Consider the following 10,500-nt stretch of genomic DNA (forward strand, 5'->3'; position numbering starts at 1 on the left):
CACTTTTGGCCCCCATGGTGAACAAGTGAGCAGAGGCTGAGAAACACGCTCAGTTCAATACTCATTCTGCTGGGGTGACTGCATCTCACAGCCTCAGAACAACTTGAAGATTTTAACAATCCTTAATCAGGAGACATAGATTTTACCAATATTTAAATTGTCTACTCTTCACTATCTTATGGGATGAGGGCTGGGAGAGACCCCCATGTACTTTTCCGGAACATACGTTTTTCAGTGATGTCAGATAGAAGGCTTAAGCTAACAACTTGTGCTTGTGGTGCTTTGCATTGAGCCAACCTGGCTAAGCTGAAATTTGTTTCCCAGAAGCCCCTTCTCTGAACGGGTCAAGAGTGATGTGCCTGAGGTCTGGAAGCAGTGGTTATTATTGTCTCGTGTCCTTGTGTCTGGGGGCAGTTCTGACTTGTTCTTACTCCTGTCCATGTCCAGCTCTCCTTGACCACTGACCTGGCTGTCCAGTGATCCTCAGGCTCCTGGCTGGTGCCAGGCAGTGCACCCACAAGTGGGTGCACTTGTGCAGCCTCCCTCAGAACACTCCCCAACGCCCATTCCCTTTGCAGCCCCTTTTTGGGGGCTGGAGGTGCCTGTGTCTCAGATTTACTGACTGGTGACTTCTCTGATTCTCCCTTTCAGACCTTGACTTCCCAGTTCCTCCCACAGTTGAGTAAGGTCTGACTCCTACGATGAATTCCTTATCCCAAGACTCAGGGTGAACTCTGCTTCCCTGATGGAACCCAGACTGATACAGATATCATTTACTACAGATGTGTGATTGCTATTTTGTCTCTACCCCACTGCCTATAGGTCCGTGGGGGACCAGGACACCGAAACTCCTTTCTTAAAGCTCCAGAGCCTCCTAATAATATCCACTCAATCAATATTGACAAAATAAAAGAAATAGGAACATTCATAGCATCGACACCATCAAACTATCTCTCTATTTGAAAAACAGAAGCACAAGTTTTATTAGTAGCAAAAGCCTAGGTGAATGCCTGGCAACCAGAAGACGTTTAATAATTATTTGAGTATGAAGAGAAAGATGACTTAAGCTGAGTGACTTTTCAATTCAACTTAACAGGTTTCACTGAGTGCCTATGGGTTGCAAAGTGCCGTATTCATTGCACGAGGTAATACAGTCGCCTACGATTGATCATTGACTTGTTTTCTTTTGTATGATTGTAAACAATGTGACCACAACCAACCTTGCCCTTCTATCTGTGAGAAGGTTTGTAGGATAAATGCGCAGAAGCTGTGAGAAGTTGTTAGAACAAAGGGTGGGTTCGGTTGTAGTTCCTGCCCCTGGCACCCCACCTGCCTGGCCTTGCTGAAGCGCCCTCCACCTACCATCTCTGTTCTACCAATTGATACTACCACCAACAGTGTATAAACGTGCCTGTTTCCCACACATCCCGACCACTGCAATATACGATCAAGCTGTTCTACCTCTGCTGATCTGATCAGGGAACAATGGCATCTCAGTGTTGTTTAAAGTGAATATTGCTTTTGAATTTGACTAGTGCCTGGAGTTCTCACCTCTGCTTCCTTTCAGCTCCACATAATCCATCAATAAACCAGTCTCACCCTGGGATGGATTAACTTCATAAGGCAATAAGGGATCCTCAGCATTTATGGAGCACTTCAGCTAATGACTGGAACTGGCTTCGAGGGGGAAAAAATAAGTGTTGCAGCTAATTATCCTAGCCCACAGGGACATTAACTTTTACTGTCTTTGTTTTACCATTCTTGCATCAGGTAAGTGGAAGGTGTGGACAAGCAGGCTCTATGTAGACTTTGGGTTAACGAAGATAAATAAGGCAACTCACTGATTGTGGATGTCTTTGCAATGCAGTTTCAATGGTGGCTACTGTTGCCAACACTGGCTAGTGTTGGTAGCAGAGATAAACAATTAGTGAATTTGTTAATTATGGCCCTATTAATAGTTTTCTTGGGAAAGAAAATAATTTTGGCTTACTTGATACTCTGCCTTGATTACAGGGTTAGTAAATGGGTGTGGATGTTTAGGGGGAAAAAAGTCCTTCTAATGGCTTTAATCAGGACAAAATCTCCCAGGAATAATAAAATATTAACTATAACAATAGAACGTTAAGAAAAGTACAATTTATTAATTCTCTTACTGTATTTTTCCTGATAGGGATACTACTCATTCCAGCCTTAGGTTTCTTCGTTTATTTTTAGTGTCTGAGCACTGACATTAATTCCCTAAAACTGGAATGAGACCTTGGAACAAGTATATAAAGACATGGAATTATTTACAACTGCCCTTTTCAGTTGCTCTTACTTCATACAGAGAGAAGATAAAAAGTTGGATGTTCTCAGGTATGGCTGATGGAAACAAGTCTGTCCAGGGGCGGTTTCCTTCCAGGGCTCGACCCCAAGTGTTTGCTACATAGTGAAGCCAGGTGGGAGAGAACCCCTGAGCTAAGAGAAAGCTGGGGGTCAACAGAACAGGGATGCCCATGAACCTGTTCAGTTTCCACTGTGTTCTCTTTGCCCTCATACCTTCTCCCTACCTTCTGCTCCCCACCCCAAGGTTCCTCCTCCAGATATCAGCAAAATGTCTCTACTCTGGGCAGGGGGGAAGGACAGGGAGGATCATAACATCCCTTTTCATTAAAACAACCATCTCTCTTCCCTTGGGAATCTGTAGGAAAAGCCTATGGGCTGAGAAGGGGACAACAAAACTAGCTTAGGACCTGCCCCATGTGTCTCGGTTTCATGAGAGTTTCAGTTCGAGGACAGACCTGCAGTGTACCCAGCGGCTCCCCACGTGGTGGTGGGGGAGCAATTCTAGCCCCCAGCGCACACCTGGCAACACCTGGACACATTCTGGTTGTCTCAGCTTGGTGGGAGGGGGTGTGACTGGCACCTAGTGAGTAGAGGTCAGCAACACTGGTAAACATCCTATAGCACCGAGGACTGCCACCCACAACAGAAATTTTCATGTCCAGTTCAATAGTGCTGAATCAAGGAACCCTAAGCACAGCAGAACAAAGGTTTCATACTCCTATAATGGAAGTAGACTGGGAAAAGCCTCCAGAATATAAAATCTCGGGATGAGAATACTCAGAGACTGATATTTTGCTGTATGTCCCTGTTGAAGGCGGAAGAGGGTTATTTTTGTTTGTTTGTTGTTTTAAGTTAACCAACATATATGTGAGTACCTAAAATGCACTGAGGATAAACTAGAAAAAAATACCCCAGGGCCTTTTCTCTTGAAGAACTTACCTTTAGGGTTACAGGGACCAGACAGACATATTTGATAAATTCAAGGGAGCTCTAGAATATGACACAGTGAAAACCAGCTCTTCGGATGGCAATGATTCCTCCACAGCTTTTCCAGGAAGCTGTAGGGCTTCCTCAAAGTCATGGGACGAAATACCAAATGTTCTCTTAGACGTTCCAAGTGCAGAAAGCTGAACTTTTCTAGGCCCCAGTTTATTTATTTTAATAGTGCTCAGGAGGAGGCATAAGATAATACAAATTATAAACGTTTACTAAATTAAACCTCAATACTGTTTTCCCCCTCAAAAATTTATTAAACTTATTTGACTTTATTGTGATTAAAAGGCCACAGCTATCAAGTTTTTAACCAAAGCCAAATCTGTGGAAGAATATGGAATTAAGTATTGTCCAACACTTTTTTATTGATTATAAATTTCAGAATCACGTTTCCAACCTAGCTTAATGGTCATAGAAAAAGGCAGAAGAAATTACACTAGGGTGATGATTTAGAAAATAATACAAAGTAATCTTCGGCTAGCATGGCTGGTTTTAATGTGTGTAGGGGCTGAATATAAAGTACAAGTTGAACAATGCAATATTTTTCCTCTCCCTGATCTTTCTCAATCTCACACAGGCTCGAGCAGAAGATAATAATTATTTTCCAGTAACATAATAATAATAGAAAAAGTACTGACCAGCAATACAATCTATTTGATCACCCCAGATGACTCCATTCTTAGTGCTGAAAGCTCAATTGATGGCATGAGATAGCTGTCTCTCAGAGGAATAAAGGGCTTTCTAGCTGCACCATAACCGAAGGATGTGATTTGTCTTGCCTGACACCATATTCTATGCGTCCCCAAATTCAGAAGCCCTGTCTCATACATCATCAAGCAGATATTTTCGCTCTGGTATGGTTTCTTGGACCTGGCGTTCTACAGCAGCGAAATGCAACTAAAGGATTTCTGCCTTCTACTCTGTCCCATGCTAATTTCCTTTTCCCATTTGGCTGAAATAGTAGCAGGACCCTTACTGCCCACTCCTGAGATGAAGAGCAGCACTGCTGTGCCACGAGGGACTTAACACTGGTTTATGGACTCAGAGCTCTCTAAGGGTTATCTTTAACACACAAGGTGTCCTGGAGTGCTAAACGGTGCTTTGGGGTGTTGAGGAAGTGGCTGAGAAATGGGTCAGAATCACATAGAGAAAAGAAAACTCCCCACTGGCCACACATTTTTTAAAGCTAAGAAGCCTCACCAGTGAAGACCAAGGAAAAGGCTCTCCTGGGCCATTTATCCATAAACGGAAGCTGGAAATACTTTCCACTTGGAATTTATCCCCAGGTCACTAGTTTTGAAGCAGTTATACAAATCAGAGTTAGGCCAAACTCAAGACCAATTCATTTAATTTATTTCTTACCCTTGGAGTTTACTTTTTTTTTTTTTTTTTTTTTTGCCAGAGGCTCTTGCTTTCTAAGAAAAGGAAACACACAGTCCTTTGACTTTTGGGTTCCTCAGCACCGACCTAAGGTTTTATGAGGGTGGGAGGGATATTAGGGGGAAAGTCATGGAGAACAGACTCAGCTTTCAGACTGCGAGCGGGTCTTCGCCAAGATGCCCTGCTCTTCTGTAAAATGCTCTCTTTATAAGAATAGAATCGGCCAGCGCCCAAACCAGCTCCGCCTGATGAAAAAGGTCCTAATGTGAAGTGAAGTCCTAAAGTAGACGACCCTACACCGCAACTAGGATTTTGCCGGGAAACCTGTCCAAGGATGTGCCTTTCTATCCTTCAGGGAATGAGAAATACCCACAGCCCTGGGATGGTGGTGAGAACAGGTCTGGGCCCCTCTGTGCAAGCGACAGGCAGGGGCTAGAGCTGGGAGAGGCACAGAGTCGGGCCGGTGGAGTGGGGGAGTGGTCAGCTCTCCCCGGTGAACAGTCTCCTCTTAAACCAGCTTCCCTCTCTCCCGACGGCCCACCATTCTAACACACCTGACCACAGAAGCGTTCTTTTTCACTGCTCCTCCTTCCTCTTCTGAATCCACTGTGTCTCCCAAACTGATGTCCTACCAGGCTAACGTCTTCCTCTCCCCAGTCTCAGTGTAGCCACCCCAGTCCATTATTTTAAATTACACTTTGGCAATAACGCTCCCTCTTCCTGAGCCCCATATCCCAAGCTCTTAATGGAACAGGTCTGAGAGAGGCCCAGGAATTTGCATTTCTAGCAAGTTCCCAAGTGATGCTGATGCTGCTAGTTCAGGGACCTCACCTTAAGAATCACTGGCCTAAAGAGATGAAGCTGGTGATGAACAAAGGGGAGAGAGCCTGACTCCCTGGAGCGTGCTATAGCATAGCATCCCATCAATGAGCCTGCGTCAGAGGCACTTGGAAAGGCCAGATGCCGTCCTCAGAGACCCTCGTTCATTAGGTCTGAGGGAAGGCCTGGGAATTTGCATTTCTAACCAGTTTCCAGGTGATACTGATGCTGCTGGCCCAGGGACCACACTTGGAGAACCACTGGGGTGAGGATCCCATCTCAAAATGAAGTGAGGTTGATCGACATACTGTAAGGTGATTATTTTCATTTCAAGTCAACATACAGTTATTTATAAGACAGTTCTGAAATGGTTATGAAGGCACATTTGCAGGAGAGTTTGAAAAATTCATGAGCCAATGAAGATGTCTATTTTTTTCAGAGAGCGCCTTAAATGCACAACCGCCCCACCCCTGTTTTTCTTAAAACGATTTTTTCAAGAGTACAGCAACAAGGTGCCCTGCTGTGATATAGTCAAAACATAAAGTGTATACTGAAGCTTAACTAATTAACTACTGAACTGAAAGTAAAACCCTTCTGAGGTTGCTTGCATTTCTGATACAGTTCACATACCTGCTCTTCTAAGCCAGAGGCACTTTTTTTTTTTTTTTGCGGTACGCGGGCCTCTCACCGTTGTGGTCTCTCCTGTTGTGGAGCACAGGGTCTGGACGCGCAGGCTCAGCGGCCATGACTTACGGGCCCAGCCCCTCCGCAGCATGTGGGATCTTCCTGGACCGGGGCACGAACCTGTGTCCCCTACATCGGCAGGCGGACTCTCAACCACTGCGCCACCAGGGAAGCCCCAGATGCACTTTTAAATGGGTTACTCATAATTGCCTCTGAGGGTCATAAAGAGATAAAAGAAGTCTTTGAAAAACATCTTTTTGATAACAATCTTGCTAATTATTAGAGACAACAGAATTATATTCTTTCTTTCCATTAAACGTATGTTCTGGGGTGATCGTATCATACGTTAAGGTACAGACACACACATGACCTTCCGATTTTTTTCTTTTTTTTGGCTTATAGAGACATAGACATAGAAAGGATTTGGCGATTATATAGTAAATGATAGGATCCCACAATTTCAGAGTTGAGAGGCTCCTGAGAAGTCGTCCAGAGGGGGGTGTATTTTAGAAAGGGGAAACTGAGGCTCAGAGAGGGCCCCCCACCCCCCCAATCAACAGGCTTGCTCGGGTGGGATTAGGGTAGGAATTCCGGTCACTGGACCCCCAGCTAGCTCTTCCATCATCCTCACTAATTCATTGCCCACCTAACCTAGTTCTCCCTTCAAACTCTTTCCAAACTCATTCATTCATTCATTTTGGATTTTTCCTGCTTATTTTCACCCATATCCTGTCAGTCATCGTGTCCAGTAGATTCTCCCTTTATAATTTCAGACAAAGCTGTCCCACTTTCCCATTCCTGATTATAGAATTCTACTTAAGAGCTACATAACTCAGTGGTGTGCTGGAGCTGGTTGGTATTGGCTCTTGAGACCCAGTGTTAAATTTTCAGCAATTTGGCTGGAGAATTGTTAAACACGCACAGCCGTTAGTAAGAATGAAATTACATAAACTGACAAAAAGCAAATGATATCAACAGCAAAGATAACAAAAGACTAAACCCTCATCTCGTACTCATTATTTTATTACATTGACTATTATTTATGGTCTGGAGGTTATTCACGTCTACTGGATACAGATGGTGGCACTGCTATGGAATGATGCGCTTTTACCCATATTGGCCCAAGTCTGTGTTCGTGACATCATGTTGGTAACCTGAAATCAGCCATGATGGGGATATTTACACCACAGAAATTGGCAAATACTGCAAGTAAGGATTTTCCTCCCTAGAGAGATGTTTGTTAAAAATTTTTGAGTGCACCACTTGTTGTGTGCTGAACTGTGCTCCCTTCATGCCCTGAACTGAAGCCCTAATTCCCAGAACCTCAGAAGGTGACTATATTTGGAAATAGGCCTTTAAAGAGGTGATTCAGATTTTTTAAACAGTCATATTTGTGGGTCCTAATCAATCTGACTGGTGCTCTTATAAGAGGAAATCTGGATGTATAAAAGGAAACCGGGGCATGCACACACACAAGAAACCATGTGAGGACACAGCAAGAAGGTGGCCGTCTGCAAGCCAAGGTAAGGAGCCTCAGAAGAAACCAAATCTACCAACACCTTGATCTTGCACTTCTAGCCTCTCAGACTGTGAGAAATTTTCTATTTAAGCCACATAGTCTGGCATTTGTTATGGTCGCCTGAGCAAACTAATACAGCACTGCATTTAGACCTGCTCACACACAGGGCCTTAACTTGAAGCCTTGATTTCTAGGTTTTATAATTCCCTTTCCCTCATATTTCACAACTTGATGCAAAAGTTCAGGTATCTCAGAAGGTCCAAAGATTTAAAGAAATTTATCATGGAGGGGGGAGTGGGGATGGTTACCCAGAATAACTTAAAACTCACTTTGTGCTCTTCTTCTATTTCATGTAACTTGCACATCGGTTCTGACAACACACACTATCATTCTCAATAGTTTGAAATTGCAAACTATTAGGTTGAACTACAGGAAACTGCTGATGCTTGACCATTTCTTAAGCTATAAACATAGCAATGTCCTATAGTTCAATTTCATAAAATTTGACTATGTAGCTTGGGAACTGCCTTCAGATTTTTTATTTATTTTATTTATTTACTTATTTTTGTGCAGTACACGAGCCTCTCACTGTTGTGGCCTCTCCCATTGCAGAGCACAGGCTCCAGACGCGCAGTCTCAGCGGCCATGGCTCATGGGCCCAGCCACTCCACGGCATGTGGGATCTTCCCGGACCGGGGCACGAACCCGTGTCCCCTGCATCGGCAGGCGGACTCTCAACCACTGCGCCACCAGGGAAGCCAGATTTTTTATTTTTAAACCAGGATTTGTACGATTCACAGACAAATATTGTTTGTTCCACCGAGTGTTTATTTGCAATTTGAATTAACTCCCAACATTTAAAAACTGAGCAAGTGCCCTAAGAACTCTGAGATTCTGGGCTCCTGGTTGTACGGATGGTCAGGCAGAACTGCACCTGTGTCCCTCCTGGCAACTAGTCCCTCAAAGTGGAGCATATTCTCTAGATTGTTCCAGACCCTTGCACAAGCATGTTGCTATTTGTGTCACCTGCCTGGTCTCAGGCATATCTGTGTGGGTAACTATGAAACATACAGTTCCTGCTCTAACTTTCTACTTCCCTGGCCGGCTCACATCTCATCAACCAGTCGAATATATACAAAGTGAGATAACGCATCATCTGGGGTCAAGAGTGAAGCCCAGAAAGGCAGGCTCCCTGGTCTCAGCACAGCCCTCTAGGGCTAAGTTTGACATGATACAAACATGCCTTCATATTTGTGCACAAGTCAAAAGGAGAAGCGTTCTGACACCCTAAACCAATTGGTACCAAGGTTACTAATGAAGCAATGTGCTGACAACCCGCATGAATATTTGCTATCATCTGAATACAATTAAATGGCACTTAAAGTTCATCTTGGAAATGCCATATAAATGAAAATGTCGAAATTACTTTATTTCAGAAGGACAACCTCAAAGGAGGGATAGCAAGCCTTTATTCATACGATGCTTAAAACTTTTATTGGCAGATATGGTTTTCTCTAACCAATTTTTAGTTTCTTTAATTTCAAGGTTCCATTTAATTTCTTATCTTGCTGCAGCTGAAATCACTGTCTAATGGCTTTTTAGCCTGTTAGGTTACTTCTGATATTTAAGGTCTATTTTAGGTTGCTTTATTGATAAGAAAAGAGGCCTAAGAGAATTTTCTTACCTGCAAAGAAGATAAATAAAAATTGATCACAAAGCACAATTTGTTGCTTAATTAATGTTTACGATAGTCTCTATAATTACTCTCAAATGGTATTACTTTTAATCATGTCCGTTTATATGGATCAAAAAGTACAACACAATGTATCCCCAGAGTCTCAAAGTTAGGACAATTCACACTGAGAACTATTTCCAAAGTATTCTCTACTAGTTCTTTTGACTAATAGTCAGTAAATATTATTTACTAAATAGTTGCATATTGGCTGTATCCACTAAGTCACACAAAACATTTCAATAACTAATAAAAAAAAAGAACTATCTAGTTTGCTCAGGGTTACAATGAAAAATCTACAAGAATCTTACACATTTCTATTTGTTTTAATCATCCCAATTTTCTAATTTGAGAGTAAGGGTTTTGACTGTTAGGAGGGCTCATTGGAGAGCATGTTATTGTGGTTGATTAATTATGAAAGGTTCAGACATTAGAGCTTAGTAGTCCTTAAGGATTATCTAAGGCCAATTCCTTCACTTCACAGACATAGAAACGAATGTCTAGAGAGAGGTAGTGAGTTGTTCACGAGTTCATGGTAAACTTCAGTCCATGATAACGCCACACTCACATACGAGCACACACATACACACACACACACACACACACACACACACAGTCACACTCATGTCTCCTCCATCCCCCCATCCACATCCACAGAGATTTCTGCACATTACTTTTTAATTTACTCTAAATTAATTTCTCTAGATGATTATGTTGCCATGTTAATGACAGTTTAGATAGCTAGTCTAACCTATGGAGGCTTCACTAGAGAAACTCACATGAACTTCTGCTCTATTCTTTCACCATTGTATTGCATATAAACATCAATGTACCACATTTTTATATTTCATACTCTCAGGACTAATCACGGTGGCAAAAATTCATCCCAAGTCCCTAGTAATAGTGATCCAGAGCCTGCAAACCCAGATTCTAGTTTGACTGGAACCCAAGAAGGATAAGCTCCCTTTGTCACAAAGCCATGTCACCTACATTTCCTTTATGTGGGAGGAAACCTTGGCTGCAGTCAGTATATTCTGTGATCGCCCAT

This window comes from Tursiops truncatus, chromosome 4, assembly GCF_011762595.2.
Source record: "Tursiops truncatus isolate mTurTru1 chromosome 4, mTurTru1.mat.Y, whole genome shotgun sequence".
NCBI classification, from domain to species: Eukaryota; Metazoa; Chordata; class Mammalia; order Artiodactyla; family Delphinidae; genus Tursiops; species Tursiops truncatus.